The following is a 23,090-nucleotide window of genomic DNA, read 5'->3' as shown; positions in this document are numbered from 1 at the left end:
CACCTTTGGTAGAGCAGGTAAGATCATCTATCTGTGCCCTGATGTTTGTCGTATGTCACCATCTTGCATGGGGTTCAGGAGAGCTCTCCACATACTGGGAAAAGTTGTTGAGAAGTGCTCCTGGCTGTATGCCAAGATTTATCCTAGAGCTATACCAAACTGAGAAGGCTAATTAGAATCTACATAAGATATTTTCATCTCAAGCCCCTGCTCACCGTCCATCCTGAAACCACAGGCGCCAAGCACATACAAGTTCATCTGTGGCCATGATGTGCTCTCAGCATTCTTCAACCACCTAAGTTAACCATCTAAGACTTAACCTAAAAAAAAAAAAAAAAGACTTAACCCAATCTATGTGGGGAAACTATTTTACAAAGGTGAGGGGATGCAAAATCATATTTTCTGATCCCCCCTGTGCCAAGCTCTGGTAGCTATTATACATATTTATATTCATTGTCTCATTTATTTCTCCCATCAAGCCAGCAGAGTAGTTATGACTATCTCCAATTTATAGAAAAGTAAATTGAAGCTCAGAAAAGGCAGAGACATATAGCCAATGAGTGTAAGAGCTTGGATTTGTTTTCAAAGCTCATTATTTTAAGGATGCCAAGTACATAATATAGCTTTGATTTCTCTAAAAGAACAGAGACAAGTTGTTTTTAAAAGCGAACAATTGTGTCTTAAAATAAAATAGCTTTGTTTTTGGTTTTGTACAAGAAATGCATGTTCAGTGTTTGCTTCTACTTTGTGGCAATGCTCAGTTCAGGTAGGAATTCCCAAGCTTCAGACCCACTGGAGGTCTCACTACACTTCTGTACCCTCTGTTCCATCCAGCTGGAATTCCCATCAAGACTCATCCACACTCCCTTCTCTCTCTGGTAAATTTATAAGCATCCTAAAATTCTTAGTCCAAATTTCCTTGGCCTTCCTTGCATCCTTCACTTTGCCCCCACCTTCCCCTAACCAAACAGAATCAAGCCTGCCTCTACCTCCTTCACTTATGCCTCTGAAAGCACTCCCACAGTAGTCTGCTGGTTTTCTATCTCTCTCTTCCCCTGAACTGTGGGCTCCAAGAGAGTAGAGGTGAATTGTCCTCATCTTCATAGGGCATAAATACCATGGCACAATTTGCAGAATAACCTGGCAGCAGGGAAAAATATATCCTCTCTATTGCTCCCTGAAGAAATAGCACAATATGGCAGTGAGGAGCAGGGACTCTGGAGCCAGAAGGCCTGGGTTCAAGACCAGGCTCTGCCCTTGCTAGTTACAACTTTGTACAAGTTGATTAACCTCTCCATGCTTCAGTTTTCTCATCTATATAATGAGGATTATAATAGCACCTACCTCACAGCAAGATCATGAAGATTGAATGAGGTAGTATTTGTAAAGAATTTAGAAGAGCACCTGAAACTAAATCAACATTTGTTTAAAAATACTTGTTTGAAAAATAAATATTATTTAAGCCCTAGACCCATACCACATCATTCAAGAGAGAAGAAAATACAGCTCAAATTCAGACTCATGAGCCCACTTTTTTTCCCTCCTCTTGTTTTCACCAAGTCTTTGTACAGTCAGTGTGTAGGGACTAGTTAATATTGTTCCCTACATTAAAAATAGGGATTTGGGGGGCGCCTGGGTGGCTCAGTCATTAAGCGTCTGCCTTCGGCTCAGGTCATGATCCCAGGGTCCTGGGATCGAGCCCCGCATCGGGCTCCCTGCTCAAAAGAGAGCCTGCTTCTCTCTCTCCCACTCCCCCTGCTCTGTTCCCTCTCTCGCTGTATCTCTCTGTCAAATAAATAAAAAAATCTTAAATAAATAAATAAATAAAAATAGGGATTTGGTAGCTGGAATTGATTTTAGAGATGACTGAGCTTAAGCTTCTCATTTTATGGGTGAGGAAACCAAGGTGAAGTGGCTCATCATAACAGTGCTTCATTTGCCAACCCAGTGTTCCTTCCACACATTCTCAGATAATACCAGAAAGCTTGAGCATTGTTAAAATTATTTGGGAAGAAATGTCAGCAAAACTTGTGTGAGCACAGGGCCCATGCTGATGAAGCCTCTGTTCTTATTCAAAACAGACCTCATTATATTCCAACCAAAGCTGGATTCTACTCCTTCCAGAGAACTTCTGGGCCCTTCTCCTTGGACAAAATTACCATGAATTTTAGAAAATGCCCCTAATCACTTAATGAGTGGCAGGAAGAATTACAGGATGTTAAATTGCCTTGGTGTCATCTGGGGAGAATTTTTTTCAGTTTTATGCTTCTAATGGGAGAGTACAGATGACTGTTACTATTACAACAAACGTGGGCATATCATGGAAGAGAATGCAAAATGTGCTTGCTTTTTTTTTAGTGTTATAAAGACATAACAAAGAAATTCCTCACTCCTAGGGGGATGCTTTAGGCTACACCTCCACCCTCTAGAGATCAAATCCACTCTCTCCTACCCTCATGGGTACTTCAGGAGGACATTTTGAGATGCAGTGAAACAACAGAGTCGAGGATATGAACCACTCAGTGGGCTCACATTCAAAACCTCACATATGCGAAAGATGCAAACAAACAAAAGATGCAAACAAAATCAAAACAAGCATGGCCTCTCTTTGGACATGATCCCTGCTCCTTTGCCTTCCTCCCTTTGACAAACATGATATGCGGCTGGGAAAGAGCCATTTTCATCAATGTTTCATTCTCCCTCCCCTGAGCATGGCATCACTGGAGCATGAATTATGAGCAGCTTGGCTGGCAAGCATCTTTCCTCGAGCACATCCTTTCTCATTTGCCATCACGGTGGTGCCTCCAGCAGAGCTCACTATCGGAACACACCAGCAGCTTCTGCATCTGCAGACCAATCCATTGCCTGAGAGCTTACCATGCAGCAAATTTATGTTCTTTTCTCAAAGCCAAGATGAATGGGGGTCCTCCCTCCTTCCTGATTGGTTGCAGACATAGGGAAATCCCTCAGTTCTGCTGACTGATCCCACTTAGGTTTCCCTCTTTCAAGCACTATTTTTCTGCTGTGCCATATTTGAACAATAAATTATGGTTAGTCCTTTTTTAAAATGGTGAACAATTTCCATGGTTGCTGAGTGATCACATTCATAATTGTTGCCAACCAGGAGAATCTGTTTGTGGGTGTTTCCTACTGCAGCTGTAACCACAGCACTGCTGGGGACAAGCAAAGAGAGTATGATGTAGCCCCAAACACACCCCCTCTGACAGCCTCATTCATCTGCTAGCTAACATAAAACCATCCACAGAAGCCACTTAATGTATCAAAAGGCCCTTGTAAAATGCCTCCATAATGCTCAGTAAAGTAGAAGTTGCTCAAGTGGAAAAATGGAGTCATCTTTAAAAGGAAACCCTCCATGTGAGGTAAAGCGAAATGCATTAACCTTAAGACTATTGCAATTTTGAAGATTCTGTTTCTCCTTGATTCCCCAGTTCACTGATGGCCCTTCTGCCCACCCAGCTACTCAGCTCCAAACCTTTCTCTTCCTTACTTCCCTCCACTCATCACCAACACACTCAAGTTCTATGTCTTAAATAGTTCTTTAATATACCCTCTCATCCTTAAACTCACCCCCACAGCCTTGATTCAAATCACCATTGTTTCTCTGCAACAGTTGTCCTCGTGATCTCAAAGTGGGGCTCCCAGAACACTAACATCAGCATCACCTGAGAACTTCTCGGAAATGCAAGTCTCAGGCCTCCCTCACCCCAGACCCATTATATCAGACACTCTGGGGTAGGCTTCCAGCAGTCTCTGAGGGCTTTTTTTTTTTTAAGATTTTATTTACCTACTTGAGAGACAGAGAGGGAGAGAGTGTTTATGTGTGTGTGCACGCATATATGTGCTCACAGTGAGCTGGGGGCGGGGCAGAGGGAGAAGGAGAGAAACCAAGAGTCAGAAGCTTAACCAGCAGTCTGTGTTTTAATAAGTGCTCTGGCAGGTTCTAATGTCTACTCATTTGAGTACTACACTACTTTATTGCAATAGCATCCTAACTTATCTCCTACCTCCAGTCTTGCCTCCTTCCCTATTTAATGACCTTCCTAAATGCAAATATGCTTATGTCAGGGCATCTGGGTGGCTAGGTCAGTTAAGTGCCCAACTACTGATCTCAGAGTTGTGAGTTCAAGCCCCATGTTGAGCTCCACACTCAGTGTGGAGCCTACTTAAAAAAAAAAAAAATGCTTATGTCAGTTCCCCTGCTTAAAATTCATCAATGATTCCCTCTTGCCCTTAGGTAAAATCCTAACTTCCTAGAATAGCATGCAAGGCCTTCTCTAATCTATAAGTTTCCTCCCCTTCTGTTCCTAAGTGCTATGGTCCAGGTATACCAGACAGCCACCCTGAATGTGTCTGTCAAAGTGCATGCTGCCACCTCAGCTGGAGAAGACATGAAGAGGTCAGAAGTTTTCACAGAGGCAGAGGTCCTTGTCTGGGTCTTAAAAGAAAGGAGATGAGGGGCACCTGGGTGGCTCAACTGGTTAAGCATCTGCCTTCAGTTCAGATCATGATCCTGGGGTCCTGGGATTGAGCCCCGTGTTAGACTCCCTGCTCAGCAGGGAATCTGCTTCTCCCTCTGACCTTCCCACCTCCCCCTTGTTCATGCTCTCCCTCAAATAAATAAATAAAATCTTCAAAAAGAAAGGAAGGAAGGAAGGTGAAAGCCACTGCAGGTATGGTCCTGGTGGGTACAGAGGTCACTGAGGCATTATTGTGCACACAGGCCTATCTATTGTTGTAGGACCCCAGTGACTTCTGGGTTCCAGAATTGGAGATGTTCTTGCAGGGGCAGAAGCTCATGTCAACAGATACCACACTTTGTAGAACAGGAGGCCTGGCACAAATGGCTCTATTCAGGCTGTGGCTTTCATCCCCCATTGTTAGTAATCCCCATGTGCCAGTAATAAAGCAAAGATAAAATATATTTTAGAAGACCTCTTGGGTGACTAAGAACCATCACAATGTGTGGTTATTTTTCAGGAGACTTATTAAAGGGCAATCAAGGCTGAAATAAAGGAGGTAAAGCACTGTTAATAGCTTGTCAGCATGAGATAGTGCTGATTGTATGAACTTGAGTAATGAGTAAACTTTCTGTACCTCAGTTTTTGCATTTGTCAAGTGGAAGTAGTAATGGTACCTACCTTACGGAATAGGAACTAAGATTTTTAATGTAGAATACTTAGCAAAGTTTGGCACACAGTAAGCACTCAAAAAATGTAATCATTATTATCATCAATATTGCAATTCTTGCTATTTTAAGAGCCTGTCAATGCCACACAGTATGTATTTGCAGAGAAAGCATCTATATGGGACAGAACATGTTCTGGAAATCAAGAGAGCACAATAAGATTCAAACTGCTTATATCAATTAAGTTTTTCACTTGTCCCCCTCCAATTCATTCTAGATAGTAGGTCCACTGGAGGTCCTCACCAGTGAAGTTAGTTACCCAAGTTCCAGATAATGTGTTCCAAGAATTTGAGATGACCATGGGCCAAGCTTTCCTAAGCTTTATACAATTCACCCAAGAATCCCAGCTATCGAGATGGAGACAGAGGTGGGAATATTATCTGAAGAGATCTAACTCATAAAATGAAACTGCATAACATAGATGCATAAAATGCATGTGTTTAGTCAGAGTTACAGGAGCGATAATGAAAGTAATGACCTAGAAGCAATTTTGTCCCCATCATCTCAGTAACTGCTTAGGGGTCTTTGCATGATTAGCAAATGTTTATTATGAGATTCCATCTCACCCTAATTGGTTCAAATAATACATTTGGCTTCTCAGTAGGATTTGGAGTGCCATAAACAAGTTACTGAGTTATAGCTCAAGGGGTCTGGCTTAAATGAAGGGGTTGGTAACACGCTCGTGCACCTTCCTTATGTCCAGGGTGACAATTAATATTTATGGAATGCCAGATCTTTTTTCAATACTGTATTAAATACTTCCATGGATCCTCTCTTTTAACCTTTACAGCAAACCTACATGGAGGCTACTATTAACATTAGTACTTTATAAATGAAGTAAGTGACATTTAGAGAGTTTTAACTTGCCCAAGGTAAAACAGCTGGTCAGTGTGGGGCAGCAACAGTCAAATTGGGCAGTCTGACCGATGGGAGCCCATGCTCTGAATCACAGGGCTTTCACTGACTCTGAAAGCCTGGCTTTCTGAGCAGTTCCTGGGATATTACAGTTCTTTTAACTGATCATCTTTTTCTCCTTTCTTTGGTTGCGAAGAAAGTCAGGACCAATTTTCAGTACTTCCTGGGGAAAGGCCACTTAGCCCAGTGCAGAATAGCTCAGCTCCTCCCCTTAACTGCCATGTGAACATGGACCAGTGATTTCACTTCCTAGAGTCCTCTTTCCTCATCTAGAAAACAGCAACATAATATCTTCTCAGGGTTATCATGAGGATGACTTTGGTGAATTAATGCATGTCATCTTGTCAGTAGACTGGTGGTAATGTGTTTGATGAAAAGAGATCAGCCTTACATAGTAAGGATAAGCAATCTTTCAAAAAATGTCTGGTGTCGTGTGCTTATGCACACCCTACTGGGTCACCATGTAAAATGTGTTTGTTCCTGTGAATTGGGGCCAAAGTTTGAAGGCCATTGCTCTAACCCTCCTCCCTCCCAACCTTTCCTCTGAGATCTCTGGGGTTCCTATACACCCTCTTTTTTTTTTCCTCTTGCAATGAGAAGTAGAATCCCCTTTTCTTCAGGATTTAAACTTCTGCACAGAGACATTAGGAATATACTCACCACAAGAAAACAAACTCTTCTTAATCAGCCCTTTCTGATTTGGGAAAGAGAAACTAAGAATTTTTTCCCTTCAAAGTGTCTTCAGCTAAGCAGCAGATATTTAGTCTGATTCTCAAATGCTACCCCACAGGCATCTCTGGACATAGAAGCCCAACGTGGTCCTCTGACCAAGTGGCTTACTAATAACTCTAAGTATCCCAAAAAAATTTCCCAAGTGTGTCTCGTGACTGGGATCAATGACCTTGTTCTGTTTCCTTTTTTTTTTTTTTTAAGATTTTATTTACTTATTTGAGAGAAAGAGAGCACGAGCAAGGGGGAGGGGCAAAGAGAGAGAGGGAGAAGCAGGCTCCCCGCTGAGCAAGGAGCCTGCTGCAGGACTCAATCCCAGGACCGAAGGCAGACACTTAACTGACTGAGCCACCCAGGCACCTGACCTTGTCTTATTTCTTTCTGGCATTTCTGTGTTTATTCCATTCTCCCAACTCCTTCTTGCTTATTCTTTACCTCCTTGAATCCTATTCTTCCTATGAGCCAAATAACCTATTGGAATGCAAAATTCTAATTTTAATTCTTCATTATTTTTAACGACAATTACACAAAACCAACATCTTTTAGTTGATTTGAATCAGCACAACTCTTTAGTAATTGAATGGTCACCAAAACCGTAGTTTTGGTAAAAATTATTCCCACTTTCAATCTGCCAGTGATCCATCACCAGGGGCAGTAAGCTTGCACTGAATTTCCTAGGTTCAAACAGCACTTCTAGTGCTGCCCCAAGTGACTCATGGGGCTGCCCTTTGATTTGCTAATCATGCAGACTGATAGTAGAATAGTCATACATTCAAAAGGCATCCTCATGGAAGCAAACAGCTCTATTAACAACCTGAAACACTGACAGTAGTACCATAAGGTACACAAAACAAGATGAATAGTACAGTACATGAGGCCAAGCAGAATCCCTTCCAATACCGGATGAAAAAGAGACCTGATTTACCATGAATCCAAGAGACAGTTGTCATCCTGTGATATACAGCTACTTTTCTTCACTACAGATTATGAGGGAATGTTTCCGTCATGTTAGCTGTTTTTTTTTACTTTTACCATAATAATTATTATTGACAGATTCATTTGGGATAAGAAATGGTCTTTCAGAAAAACACGAGGGGATTGCAGCAGAGCCCAGGAGCAGATGTGCATTATAAAGCAATATGAGGCGTAATGAGAAAAGCATTCTTCCCTATCCTATTAATTGTTGGCACTACCTGATAATCAAGAATTGCTGACCCCTCCCACCCTCCAGCTAGCAGATATTTGTGTATTGAAAGGCACCATGGCCCAAACACAAGCTCAATTCTATGTAATGCTGAGAGCCAGTGTTTCAGTAACATTAATCTGAACCCTCCCTATTCCCTCTACATTGCTTTATAACACAACTTGTGAATAATACATAAATTTCTTCCGATAGGTGAATGACTGAGTAAATGATACAATGCAATTGATGAACTATGCAAAAATTTTAATTGTCAATGATAAAGATGATTTTAAAATATGGAAAATGCTTTACAAATAAGATTTAAGGTTAAAAGCAGGATGCAAAACTGTCAGATACTAAGCTTACAGATATGTAAAAATGGAGTTAGATGTAAAGAAAGAAAAGGCAAGCTGTTGTTTTGATAGGGAAGATGATAAGCACTTTCTTTTTTTCTTTTGAAAATACCCTTTAATGTTCCTATGATATTCTAATAATGAAAGTTATTTTAAAATCAAAGCCCACCTCATAGGAAAAAGTTAGTTACTGCTTACCATACAACCGTAAAATAAAACCTGCATGTGATAAATGTTGAACCATTTCTTTTTCAGGTTCAAAAATAGTGTTGGAATCTGCCAAGGAATCCAGCTCACATTATTCAATGTCAGACACATTTACACTCATATGTATTAGTAATTCCTTTGGTTGACTTTTCCTTGCCGTTGCCATGGCAACTGTTTCCACTGCCATTAGTACCTCTAGGGCCCTGTCTCATTCACATGTTTTTAGGCCGTTTCTCTTGTAACAAAGCAATTAATACTTGTGGCATATCTGTATCGAAGCCCTCGTGACCTGGGCTGTCTCTTGGGAACTGCTGAGCATTCGGTTTCCTTCCTTTCTGCTTCTGTAGGTGCTTCTGCTTCTCTTTTCACTTTTCTTCTCTCTTTTCTTCTTCTCACTAACTCTTAACAAGCCTCTTGACTATTTCTAATTATATCCTATTTGGATTATTTAAAGTTTCTTTTTTTCACACATACTCCTGTTTCCCTATGCAATGACAGTCTCTCCATCATCAACAAAATAGCACATTTTCATTCATGACCACTTTGGACCACCGTCATAGAAGAGAATCAAAATGCAGTGGGGATAATTGAGACTTTAGAGTGATTCTAGACGGATGATCACATGGTTGTGTAGTCAGGATTGTGCACCTCCAGTCACAAGACATCCGCAATAGCACAAGATATCACCTTGCATTTTCTGACAGCTGAAGTGAGTCATCTAATAGTCTTCTCTAATGAAGATTAAGGATACTGGCTACCTTTCTTCATGCCAAATTAATTTTTTCATAGTAATGACCAAGTGGTGAGGCTGCTATAAGATGGACTGATTCTTACACTGCTGCAGAGAGAATAAATGTAGGCACTTTTTGTTAGGCAATAACTACTATCAAATGCCTCATCAATGTTTACTCCCTTTGGCTCTATAACTCTTGTAGAAATCTCTTCTAAGAAAATTATCTAAAATGTAGGAAAAAATAGGTATTTGTTTGAAAAAAAATACGCAGTTTCCACAAGATAAAACATTTGCAAGTGATGCATTTCTAATGGCATGGCAAGTGCGTGTGATGTAATGGTATTTCAAAACATTAATGTGAAAAAACAGGATGTGAATATGCGATTCTAACTTTGTAAAAAGAATAAACTAAACCACAAGCCCTGTAAGAACAGGAACCATGTTTATCTTATTTATCTTGTATCTATATAACCTACCATAACATCTGTAAATATCTGTTGTATCAGTGGATGAATGGATGGACAGATGCACATGTGAGCCAAAAAGAATGGAAGGTAATACACCAGATTTCTAAGAATGGTTGTTTTTGTGCTTTGTAAGTTGTTCTTTGCTTAATTGTGTTTTCCATCTTATTAACTTTTAAAGACTTTTTGGAGGAGGTGAATTAATCTTCTTAGGTTTATGCCTTGCATACAGAGACAATACAGAACAAATCTATACCCTTTTTACATAGAACCTTCCAAACAGTTCCAGCAATTTCAAACAAACTCTGTATGACATGTATTCCCAACCCCATGTAGGGCCTTATCTACTTCATTCTGCAAGACTAAATGTTTTTTGTTTTTTTTTTTTTTAAAGATTTTATTTATTTATTTGAGAGAGAGAGCATGAGAGGGGGGAGGGTCGGGAGGGTCAGAGGGAGAAGCAGGCTCCCTGCCGAGCAGGGAGCCTGATGCGGGACTTGATTCAGGGACCCCAGGATCATGACCTGAGCCGAAGGCAGTTGCTTAACCAACTGAGCCACCCAGGCGCCCTGCAAGACTAAATGTTTTTAAAATAGGTGGGACAGCTATGTAAATTCAAGAACTCTGTACACATATGAGAATTCCATATGCTAAAATTACTTTTATTATTTTATAAATTCTCTTCCTAATGCATGAGTCAGATCATTTCCATCATTAAAAATCTTCTTGCCTAATGAATAAAATTCAACTCCTTAGTCTGGCATTCAAGGCTTTCCAAAACCCAGTTCCAACGTATATCTCTAATTTCATGTCCCATCACACTATTACCCAAACCCTGTGCACTAGCCTTCCCAGATTATTTGCTATTTGCTGTGTACGCAATACAATGTCTTGCCTTCCTACCAATGCTGACACTGTGCCCTTAGTTTGAAATGCTCTTTTTCCCTTCCCTCTTGTCAAAATCCTTCAACACCAACTGAAACATCCCCTTTTCTGGCCATGAAGATATGATCAGTGATGACAATCAATCCGTAAAATATTTAAGATTAAAGCCTGTTTACATTTTCAAATACTCAAGCATGTGGTATCTGCTATCAGATCGATCAAAAATCAAATTATCTAATATTCATTGGCCTTCTAATTAGGATCTACTATGAGCACATCTCATTAATGAGAGAGCCATTTTACCTGGCAAAGGTTCACTCGACTCCATCATGACAGGAAAGTGAGAGAGAAAGAGAGAGAGAGACAGAGAGAGAGAGAGAGAGTGTGTGTGTGTGTGTGTGTGTGTGTGTGTTACATAAGGTTTAGACTCAGGATTAATGTAACCAGCACTCTGCAGCATGTGTGCATGCGTGTATTGGGGTTGAGGGAGAGTAGCACGTACTGACTTGAAGGAATTTCTGGGATTGTAGAACCGTTTTATAACATTTTTATTTTTTTTTTAAGATTTTATTTATTTATTTATTTGACAGAGAGAGACACAGCTAGAGAGGGAACACAAGCAGGGGGAGTGGGAGAGGGAGAAGCAGGCTCCCCCACTGAGCAGGGGCCGGATGCGGAGCTCGATCCCAGGACCCTGGGATCATGACCGGAGCCGAAGGCAGACGGTTAATGACTGAGCCACCCAGGCGCCCCTATAACATTTTTAAGAGTTACAAAATTTAAGCAGGGATCACTGGTGATGAGAGAAGGAGAGAAACAGCAATTTTCTAGCGTGGTAGATAGGCCAAAAATAGCATGTGAAAGGGAAAAAAAAGAACTTCAAAGGACATTTGTTTCCACCTTTTAAGGCATACTTGGGAAATTCACCAAAAGATGACATTTTAAAATGTTTCTTTTTTATAATGGTTACCCAAACTAGCCTTCACCCAGCCCATGAGAGCAAATAGGAGATAAAACCACCAACCCAGAAAAACACCAGCTGTCAGAACAGACTGTCACATGGCAACTTCACTTAATTCAGGCACAGAAATGCCTTCACTGAAGTGCCAGGCTCTCTTCTCTCCCTCCTCCTGTGGGGGACACTTCAATACAGCCAAATCATTTTCCCTTGCCTTGCAGTCATCTGTCTGTCATCTTTTAGAATACCTATTATATTTCCATTTTTTGTAAGTGTTCAAATTTCCTTCCTCATCACTAAAAACCATATATAACACCCCCTTCAATTTGTATGAAAATTCATTCAACCCCCTCTTTCCCAATAAAAATGGAGTACACTTTTCCTCACTTTGTATTTCACTAATTCCCTCAATAAGTTCTAACAGAATTACACCTGTATTTCATCTCCCAATGCCTTTTTTCCACTAATTCCTTGGAGGATTGCTAGTTCAAACTATTTCAAGATAATTGATTGATGCTTACTGGTGTTACTCCATCTCTCCAGAAGACCGAACAAAAAGAAATGGGATTAAATCACATCTGAGAGGAAATACTGAAACAGAAAGAAAAAGCTTCTTAAGTGTATAAATCAAATGTTACAAGAGTTTCTATGAAGGTTATAGAACACCAATCATCAAAATTCTTTAAAAAAGGAGTTAAGTCTATTTTTAAAGCCCAACCTCCTCGGAAGAAATGCTCCTGAATGAAAGACTTCTTAATGCCTTATCCTTCACAAAAAATCTATGATTAACATATTACAGCAGCAGACACTGTTAACTGCCTACCCAATATCCATTCTTCCCTCTTCCTGACCAACAGACTCCTCTTATGCTGCTAGAGATGGCCATGTAACCTGGCTAATGAAATGTATCCAGGGACACCTGAGGGGCTCAGTCAGTTAAGCATCTGACTCTTCATCTCAGCTCAGGTCTTGATCTCAGGGTTGTGAGTTCAAGCCCTGTGTTGTACTCCATGCTGGGCGGGGAGTCTACTGGAAAAAAAAATAAATAAATAGAAGAAGCGACTGAGAAGGAGCTTCTGAGGAAGCTTTACAAAAAGGAATCAGACTCGGTAGTCATGCTCCTTTACCCTTTGCCCTTTGCTCTTTACCCTTTCCCATTCTTCCAACTGAAAGGCAAACTCAAACCCTAGAGATGTAGCCACCATCTTGGATGTATGATAAAGGAAGTCACACACTAGGGGTGCCTGGGTGGCTCATTCAGTTAAGTGCCTGTCTTTGGCTCAGGTCATGGTCCCAGGGTTCTGGGATCGAGCCCCCCATCGGGCTCCCTGCTCAGCGGGGAGCCTGCTTCTCCCTCTCCCTCAGCTGCTCCCCCTGCTCGTGCTCGCTCTCACTATCTGTCACTGTATCTGTCTCTCTCTCTCAAATAAATAAATAAAATCTTTAAAAAAAAAAAAAAAGGAAATCACATACTAAACACAGCAGAGGAGGAAAACATAGGCACCTTGTACTGGTACCCCAGCCAAGGTCAGCTTCTTCTAGACTTCCTGTTATAGGACAAAAATAAAGTCCTTCTTTAGTTAAACCACTATAATAGGGTTTCCTATTATCTACAGCCAAACCCGAAGTTAGGTGGTACAATTACATTCCCTCTTTCTTAAAACTGCCTACCCTTGGCTCCTGTGAAACCACATTTTCCTGGTTTTCCTCCTCTCTCACTATCCCTTCCTCCTCTTTCTCCTTTGCTGGATCTTCTCTGTTCAGCCTCCTCAGAACTCTCCTGGGATCAGTCTTGGGCTCTTTGGTAGGCAAAATAATGGCCTCCAAAGTTGCTCATATCCTGATCCTCAAATTATGTGAATATTCTACCTTACATGGCAAAAGGAACTTTGCAGGTATGATTAAGGATCTTGACATGAGGAAATCATCCTGGATTATCCAGGTGGGCCAATGAAATCACAAGGATCTTTATAAGGGAAAAAGGGAGGCAGGAGAGTCAGAGTCAGAAAAAGTTATGATGACGGAAACAGGGTGAGTGATACACTATAAACATGGAAGGAGGGGCCACAAGACAATGAAAGCAGGTAGCCTCTAGAAACTAGAAAAGGTGAGAAAACAGATTCTGCCCTGGAGTCTCCACAGAGAACTCAACCCTGCCAACACCTGATTTCAGTCCAGTGAGACCCATTTTGGACTTCTGACCTTCAGAACAATAAATAATAAATTTGTGTTGTTTTAAGCTATTACTTCTGAAGTAATTTGTTACAGCCATGATTGGATGCTAATATGGGTTCCATTTCTTTCTCTATCTAGGTGTTCTTCCTAAGAGACTTCAAGACATCCTGTGGCTTTAAAACCTATCTATATTCCACAATTTCCAAATCTTTCTCAGCAAATCTCACATCACCGCAGGATGTCAGATTTGTATAGTCAAATTAATACTAGTGGGAGACAAAAACAAATAGTAGCCCTTTACAAATGCAGACTTATCTAAGCCTATTTTTATCTGAATGTGTGACTTGTTGAATTAGTCTTTCTGTGTACCCCACAGGTAATGAGGCAGCATCTGACAAGAGTGAAGATGCAGTGACAGAGTAGGCCAACATCTACTTCATTCATTCATTCCTTCATCCAAATATGGTTACTGACCCAACCTAGAAAGTGCCAGTTGCCATGCCAGTCCCCAAAGTGGATAAGGCATGTTCTTTTTTGTGCATCTAATAGACATCTCAAACTCCACACAGCTCATCCCACAGCATCTACCCCTCCCCACCAGAAAATACTCTGTTCCTTTCCCAGGCTCCCTCAACTGCAGTAAAATGCACCATCATGCATCCCGTTGCTCATGCCAAAAACCTAAGAGCTTACCTTGCACCCATTCCTCTTCCCTCATTCCATGCATCCAGCCTAGAAGCAAATCCTGTCAACTCCATCTTCCAAAACACACCCAAATGCATTGGCATCTTCCCTCTCTACCCCTTCCCTTGCAATCCAAGCCACTGCCATCCTTCATGTGGAATACCACAACCACCTCCAACAATCTAGTCCCCACACAGCAGCCACAAGTACATTTTTAAAATGTAAACTAGACCCATCACTCCCCTGCTTAAAATTCATCAATGACACCTTGTTGCTCTCAGAATAAAAGTCAACCTGGCTTTCAGAGACTTTCTTCCTGCTTCCTAAATCTCGACCTTGTCCCATACCTGGCTTGAATGAGTAAGAGAGGACAGTAGCCTTGCTGTATCCTCAGATGTTGCCTCACCACACACAGGAGGCACACACAAGACACAAATTAAACTAACTGGTAGCAAATGCAGACAAAAGTAGACTTAGTTAAGCCTGCATTCTGTAAGGGTGCTGCTTATATGACTCCAGTGTTCACCGTGGTCAGTCTAATAGTCTGGTGGGGTCCCCCTGAACTAAGTTCAATGCAGAATAACACCCCAAGGATTCTCAGCTTAGGAACACTCTGAAGAGTATAAAAAGATTGGTGGGGAATTCCTAAACCCTCATTTTGTAACGGGAACAAGACACAGTTCACTAAGTATACGAATAATACTAAAAGCCATAAAAAATGTCGAGGGGATTCTGGTATGTCTCATTTCACTATGGAACTAAAATAATATAATTGCATTAGTATTTGTACAACTCACACTCACCATGGAGAATTTACTAGAATCCAGAAACTTTGCTAAGAGCTTTACATGAGGTGTTCTATCATTACTCTTATTTTACAGGTGGCGTGACTGAGTTTGAGGAACACGAGGTCACACAGTTATTACCTGACAGACTCAGGCTACAAACCTGGTGACCTGAGTCCTGAGCCCACACACTTAACCACAGCACTAACCTAAATTAAACAGCAGGGTCAGAGATTAGTCAGACTTTCTCAGACAGTTCTCTCTGGACCCTTTTCTGAACAGCTTAGCCTGTGTGGCTCCCATTCCCACCCAGTCCTCTGCTGGGATGTCTGTTTATTTCAGGCCTCTTGTTATAAAGTCTTGATTCTCTGCTTAAGTACTTATTCAAAGGGCTGATTTCACCATATCCTGAATCCCGACACATCTGGCTTTGTTCCCCTCCCACAGATTCTGGGTAATGCTGTGATGGCGCCCTGGTGCTGGAGCTCCCTGGCTCCCCAACCTGAGTGTTCTACAGCTGGCTCTCTGGGCCCCAGCGTTCCCTGCTTGGTAGCTGAGCACTGGCAGCAGGATTAGCATATCCCAAAGTCTCACTGATGTGAAGAATACATATCCGCTTGAAGTGCAAAGTTAAAATGAGTCCCTCATCAGACAGAAACCTGGAGGGAATGACATTCCCTACGAAATACATTTAACAACTCCATATTAAGTGTTTAATTATTTCATGCCCAATTTTATATAGGTTATTCTAAAATACTCTAATAGGGAGCAGGACTTTTTAATCACATTTGGTAGATTCTAAATTGAAAACACATTAATAAATGAAATCACCAAGTGCTTTGATTTCTACAGATTTCTACCCTGCAGTGCACAACAGGAGGGTCAGGTGTACCTTTTCCCCAAACAATATTCTCTCGACACTTGGGTCATACAGTAAGTAATATGTTTGTCTTTCTATCACGCTTTTTTGCTTTGGCATTTGACCATTTACCACAAAGGAGGTGAAGATGACAGGGATAAGAGACAGAAATGTATAGTTCTGCTGCTTATTCTTCCTACTAAAAATTTAAGGCACATGGTCTCTATATTGTATGTCTTTGCTTTGGGTTCACATTATGGGGATATTCAGAAGAGCCTGGGAGAATTCTGGCCAAACTGAAAAGGAAAAGGCACCCATAGAGTTATCAGTCATGTTTTCAAGCAGGTATCAGCATATTTTTAAATGCCAAATAATATAAGTACTATGTCAAAAAGATTACAAAATGCATCTACATTTTAACCACTAACATCTCCTGCCTCACTAAATGCCATAGGTAAATTTCCAAATGGGGGCCATGTCACTTTAAGAAAATTGAGCCTAAACATAGTAGAAACATAGCCAATAACAGTTACCAAAAATAATTCATGTCTATGTTACTCAGTGCACAAGACATTGCTTATACCCAAGAAGAGACAGGGCTTTGCAGCAGGGTAGCTCCTCCCAGCTGTCAGAAGCCAGTTTCCGTATCAGTCCAGCAGGAGTGTAATTAAAGACAATAGCCAGAGCAGCTGTATTGAAAAAACAAGTCATTTGTCTTCCTCTTCCCCTACCCCTTCTGCTCACATAGTTAATCTGAACACAGCATCAGTTCCATCGTCAAGGCTTCTTCAAAGGGCAGAATAATAGGAAACATGTATCTGTTTCCCACTGTGGATTATGAAGGTTGAAGAAATACTTGCTCTTATCTTGCTGTTACATTATATAAAGTGCTAGTAATTTAAGTCTGGAAATTCAAAAGCTCCTAAGATAGGGCAAGTTTTTGGAGAATGAGAAAAATTATTGTCAGGAATAGGGAGAATCTGTGGAAATGACCTAAACTCAGTGGTATCCTGGAAAATGTTTAATTACGGGCCGTCAAGGAGGAAAAAGCCCTGCTTTGTAACATTTCCAATTTCTGTGGTTAAATACCCTCACCGTGGTTGATGTCAGGCTACCAAGGTGACATCAGAGAACACAGAGGTGGAAAGAGAGGCACAGGAGGATGCCAATACACAGTGTTTACACCACACATACAATAGATGTGCATGATCTCCAGAGCACAGATAATAGATAATCTGGACATAATCTCAAGAACATAAATTAAAAAAAAAAAAAAAAACTAGGAAGTGGTGAATTTTTATCATTACCTTTGTTTTTAATGTAATTCATTGACATTTTATATGATTTAATTTTTAATAATGGCTATTATTTTTAATTTATTTTTTATTGCCTTGTAGAATTCCTGAGAACACTCACCTCTCACAAGCTGACCTCAGTCCGCCATGATCTATACTATGTGCTGGCTGCCACGTTACTAGCAGACATAAATAGTCCTCAAGTTATAACAGGTAGAAGAGGATGCAAAAGAACAACAGTCGTTTTTTTCAACAGTGGAATTTGGTCACTTCCTTAATCATTTTCCCAAGACCGATCTTTCTAGGATAATCTCCCCAAAGCCAGAAAAAAATAAAAACTCTAGGAACATGCTTATGTGTTGTTACTAAAACAGTGAGAACACAGGTACTTTTCACAATCATGATTGTTGAGAATGCATTTTGTAGCCCTCTCTTCATCACATGTATATAACTACATGCTAACAGGAAATTTGGGCTGAGGCACTGAGACGTAAAAGCCGTACCCTCAGTGAAGGGCAAAGCTTTGCTGAGAATTTGCAAAAGAGGTGATTAAAAAACAGTTACATGGACTTCTACTTCTGGGAAGATGAAGCTGACCTAGTTCTCCCTGTCTTTCTGACTAAGTCACAACTAAAAACCCTGGGCATTATACATAAAACAAATGAAAGTCCCTGAAAGGCGGAGAGAAGAGACAGGGCAGCTAGGAAGTAACACAGAAGTGAGTTTCCTGGCTTATGTTTTTGCCTCATAAATCCCAGAGTAGAGCTGAAGAAGCCAGCAACCCAGGAACACCAATGGAGGTGACTAAAAAGCCCCCCAAAAGTCTGTACTCTCTAGCCAAAGGACCTTGAAGGATGGGACAGTCCTGTATCTTGACTATATTGCTATCAGTGTCCTGGCTGTGATACTGTACTTTAGTTTTGCAGGAGGTTACTACTGGGGAAAAGTGAGTAAAGCGTACATAGGATCTGTCTGAATTATTTCATACAACTGCATGTGAATTTATAACTATGTAAAAATCAAAAACGTAATTTAAAAAAATACTTATGTGTCTCCTACTCCCTCAGCTATATCAAGATATAAAAGGGTCAGAAGTCAGAGATCAGGAGGTTTGGAGAATGTTATTGGTGTACCAAGAGGCCCATCCTCTCTCCCAAAGTAGTAAACTAGGGGCTGTTTCCCCCATCCCTGCAAATCAAAATAGAAGACCTGCAAATCAAATTAGGAAGACCACTTAGAGACCTTAATATTTGGCCCCTAGAGATGGGGACTACAGACTGACTCCCACCCGAAAAATCTAAAAGGCAAGAAACCAACTAGCTAGCGGCTTTGGTAGAAAAGCAAATGAGATGTGGCTGCTTGGGGCAGCCTAAGTACCTGCAGTTTGTGAAACAAAAGATATGTGACTATTTCCTGTGGACCAGATGGAGACCATGCACAAGACAGCTAGCAAGGGTCTTCTTAGAGAGTCTCTGGTCCAAGAGAGTCCCTGGAGGGGCAGAAAGACCTCAGCAGGAAGAAGCTAGGATGCTTCTGAGTTCCTAAGGGATGAGGAAGCTTTTCTAAACCTCCATTCAGAAGAGAAATGCCAATGTCAATGGAATGGTGCTTTTCCTCTTCTGAGGGATCAATTACCAAGGTCAGCAACCTGGAGAAAGAGGAGCAGAAGCCTTAGGTGGGTAAAGAACATACAGCAGCAAACGCTGTATTAATGTTCACATGTGGAGTTTTCTTGTGTTGCCTCAAGATGGCAAACAATCATTACTGGTTCTCAAACTGATGAATCCTGAGGGCTTTCAAAAACAGGGGCTTGTAGATCATTTCATTTTTAATCATCACATAAACAGGTCAGGGTCTTCACTACTGACATGCACTTTGAATTGTTTTTTAATTAACACAATTACAACATACACAGCAAGAGTAAATTCATTAAAAGGAATTAGAAGGAATTCAATGGAATCATTTTTCCCCTAAACATACTCTCTGATGTTGCTAGTCTTCTATGAGAAGACATACTTTTATGGGCTTCTCTCTTATTTCCCCTGCCCACCTCACACCCCTGCTCTGAACCCACCCTCACCATTATCTTCTCCAAAGACAGAAAATTCTAATTCTGAGTCATATTCCAGGGCATATACCATAACCACATAACCTAGTGGGAGGAACCACCATGCAGAAAAGGGTCAGCATGTGACTATGCTTTCTTCTTTCTCTTGGTTGGTTGCTGCTGAACTGATGAGCTGATCCATGTCCTGGACATACACGGTCTTAGGATGATAAAATGATTCTCAAGAGATGTTAAGAGAAACAAAAGGAAGTTGTAGGAAATTACTAGAGTATGTAATATCTTGCTTCTGGTGGTTTTTATTCCATTCTTTTTTTAAAAAGCCATCTTAACATACTTTTTTTATTTTGCACCCGATAACTATATCATTCAAAATCCTTGAAGTTCTAATTCTGCCACCTGTTTCTCGTGACTCTAACTCAAGGTGAATTGTTTTCTTGTGTGTTTTGTACTTTTACATTAAGAGCTCATGTTTAGTGGGGCTATGAACACCCTTGGGGCTGAGTTGAGGATGTGTGTTTGCTTCTTTCAGATGCCTTGGGGCTCTTTCTACATTAGGACTTTCATATTAATTTCTTGGCTTGAGTATAACTGGATATGAATCAAATACCCTGGGTGAGTAAAATGACTGTGATTACACGTTCTCAGAGAATACCTTTTTCCTGCCCAGAGCTCAGACAGAGACATACAAATTACAATCTCATCTCCCTTTGTATGTGGATTGATTTTTTTTTTCTAGTTTGCCCTTTCCTGGCTATTCAGCCTTTGAGGACCATGGCCTTAGACTGGAGTTCCATTCCATGGGTCCCTCATCCTCAGCACAAGCTCTTGTCCCTACTCCCAAACCTAAGCTCCTTGACTACCGGCAACATGTCTCAGGGCAACTCATACTTCAGTATCCACTTACTCCTGTCTTTAGTTTTTGTTTTGGTCCTTAATTTCTCTTTCTCTTGCACTCAGTTATCCTTCAAATAGATATATGTTATTTTTTACCTAGTTACCCAGGCATCGTGTAGTAGGAAAGTTTTCAGGTTATCTAATCTCTAAATTGCCAAAAGAGAAGTCCAGTATGTGAGAATTCAATTTGGTATATGTTATATAGTCTACCACATCAATGCTTCTCAGACTTTTATTTACATACAAATCAGCCAAGGATCTTGATAAAAAACACATTCTGATTCTAGGTCTTGGCTGGGGGTCAAGAGTAGACCTTTCTCCTAGCGCCCAGGTGAAGCGAATACTGTTGATCTGCAAACAACACACTGAATAGCAAGTTTCTAGATGATCATGTGTTTAAGTAGTAATTATCTACAGACACATTACAAGTGATTTAATCTTATCCTTTATACTTTTCCATGTTTTCTGAATTTGTTTCAATAATTTGACAAATAATGATATTATTTCCATTTTTAAGAAAACATACTCAGTTTATAATTACTTTATGGTTTAGGATCTCATAATCCGTCTAGATCTGCTTTACTCCTTCTGCCTCCACTCTATTAGTTTTGTTCACCACTACACTGTCACACAGAAGAATGTGACTTTCCTGAGGGGAAAGAACTGTACCTTATTGTATCACTAACAAGATCTTACACTCAAAAAGCAATCAAAAATATTTCTAAAGAACAAACAACTCTGGTCCTCTTCCAACCTCTAACTTTAAAACCAAGCATAAAACAAGGGCATTCCCCACATTTACTCATTTAATAAACATTAATATGACAGGTGGACCCATCAGTCTCTACCCATAAGGAGCTTTAGAGTTATTACAGGTTGGGTCAAATAGTCGACATCTCAGTCATAATAATAATAGCTAACACTTATTGAACAACCATTGGATGCCAAGCATCTGACATGTATTATTTCACTTATTCCTTCAACAATCCTCTAAAGGAGGTAATATTATCCTCCTTTTATTTTAAAGATTTTATTTATTTATTTGACACAGAGAGAGAAAGCACAAGCAGGGGGAGTGGCAGAGGGAGAAGCTGGCTCCCCACCGAGCAGGGAGCCCGATGCGGGGCTCGATCCCAGGACCCCAGGATCATGACCTGCGCTGAAGGCAGACGCTTAACTGACTGAGCCACCCAGGTGCCCTTTATCCTCATTTTATAGATGAGAAAAACTGAAGCTTATAGAGAGATTGATAACTTTCTCATGGTCACTCCACTAGTAAACTGTAGAGCAAGAATTTAAAATCATGTCATCCTGACTCCAGAACCCAAATTCTTACCCACTAGGCTATATTACATACACACATAAATTTCAAAGCACTCTGGCTCAGGCATGAAGCAAAGATCACATCATAAGGCCAGCAGGAGAGGGACTACACTGAGATCCAGGGGTCTCTTATTCACAAGGACAGGAAATATGGGCTGAAGATAGATAACCTACTGCAAACACCAGCCTCAGGGAAGACAGACCCAAGGTTTGGTCTGAAGCAAAGTTTAATTCCAACTTAGATGAACTACAGAGGCTGAGTCTGCTGCCCCCTGACCCCCACTGGAACAGCTCCCACTGCAACAGTCCTGGGCTTTCAGATGTCCAGCTGCAGGCAGTGAGGGAGAAAATAAATTTGGGGACCCTGCGGTAAGGGCAGGCATGAAAGTATGGAAGCCAGTATGGTGACACCAAAGTTCACTGATATGCTGAAGAAAGCCCACCATCTAGTAAGCACTCTTTATTAGGATGAAGAAATCAGGATTTTCACAATGTGCTATGGTATTTGAAAATGCCATTGCCTGGGTCTGGAGGACACAGCTCTGTAAAATTTATAGTTTCTGGATTTTAAACAGAAGACAGGTTCAGAAGAGGGTTTGTCAAGTTGAAAGCACGAGAAGCTAAGGGTAAAGGGATTGAGGAGTGAGCTGCTGAGTGGTACTTTTAAGTCGTTAGATAGATAGATGATCAGTGCCAACAAACATCAAGGATGCTTGTGCCCACTTACTAGCAGATGCAACCTCTTCTAAAGAAAAGGTATTTTCAAAAACTCAGACTAAATGGGATAGAGTAGAATCCTCACATCTGAAAAGAATGTTACAGAGCCTTGAAAATCTCATTGTAACTGTTTATACCACTGTTTACCTAGAAAAATTATGAGAAAAAAACTATACACATTCTTTAATAATAACTCATGGTCTTGAGTATTATGAAAATAAGCATTATGTAATTATGCAACTGTCAGATTCCTGCCTGAGGCTGATTAATCTCAGAACACCAGGCAAGGTGTAAATGAAGCCATGGCCAAGGGTCAGTTCTTATGATGGCTATTCAGGGTCGCTCTGTTTCATGACTGCCATCTGACCCCTCACTTCAGCTGGTGGCAAAGGAACAAAGCAAAATAGAGGTAGAAACAGTCCTAGTGATCACAGAGGAATGGCACTGCTTTTCCATATAAAGGAAAACATATTATTAGGTCATGGCTGACATTTAGTAGGTAATTCACTCAAATGACTTACCACTTCATACCCTGTAATTTGATGTGATTCTTCTTTTAATAGCGCACTGAACAGATGCACATTTCCAATTTACATTCAAAATGACAGCAAATTCTCTTTCCACCAATATGGCTTTTGTGAACAATGAGGAAAGAGA

At 40.7% G+C, this 23,090-nt stretch overlaps 1 long non-coding RNA gene across 1 annotated transcript; it reads left to right on the top strand.

The window, feature by feature from the left end:
* Positions 1–9,775: 9,775 nt before the first annotated feature.
* On the top strand, positions 9,776–17,782 carry LOC145716935 (uncharacterized). The gene is made up of 3 exons (XR_014139874.1): positions 9,776–9,880; positions 16,130–16,210; positions 17,534–17,782. It is a non-coding gene; the product is annotated as an uncharacterized LOC145716935 (long non-coding RNA).
* Positions 17,783–23,090: the final 5,308 nt, after the last annotated feature.

Source organism: Leptonychotes weddellii, chromosome 14 (assembly GCF_054177405.1).
Source record: "Leptonychotes weddellii isolate Sample4059 chromosome 14, ASM5417740v2, whole genome shotgun sequence".
NCBI classification, from domain to species: Eukaryota; Metazoa; Chordata; class Mammalia; order Carnivora; family Phocidae; genus Leptonychotes; species Leptonychotes weddellii.
The sequence above is the reverse complement of the archived record's forward strand: the minus strand, read 5'-3'. Positions and strand labels throughout refer to the sequence as shown.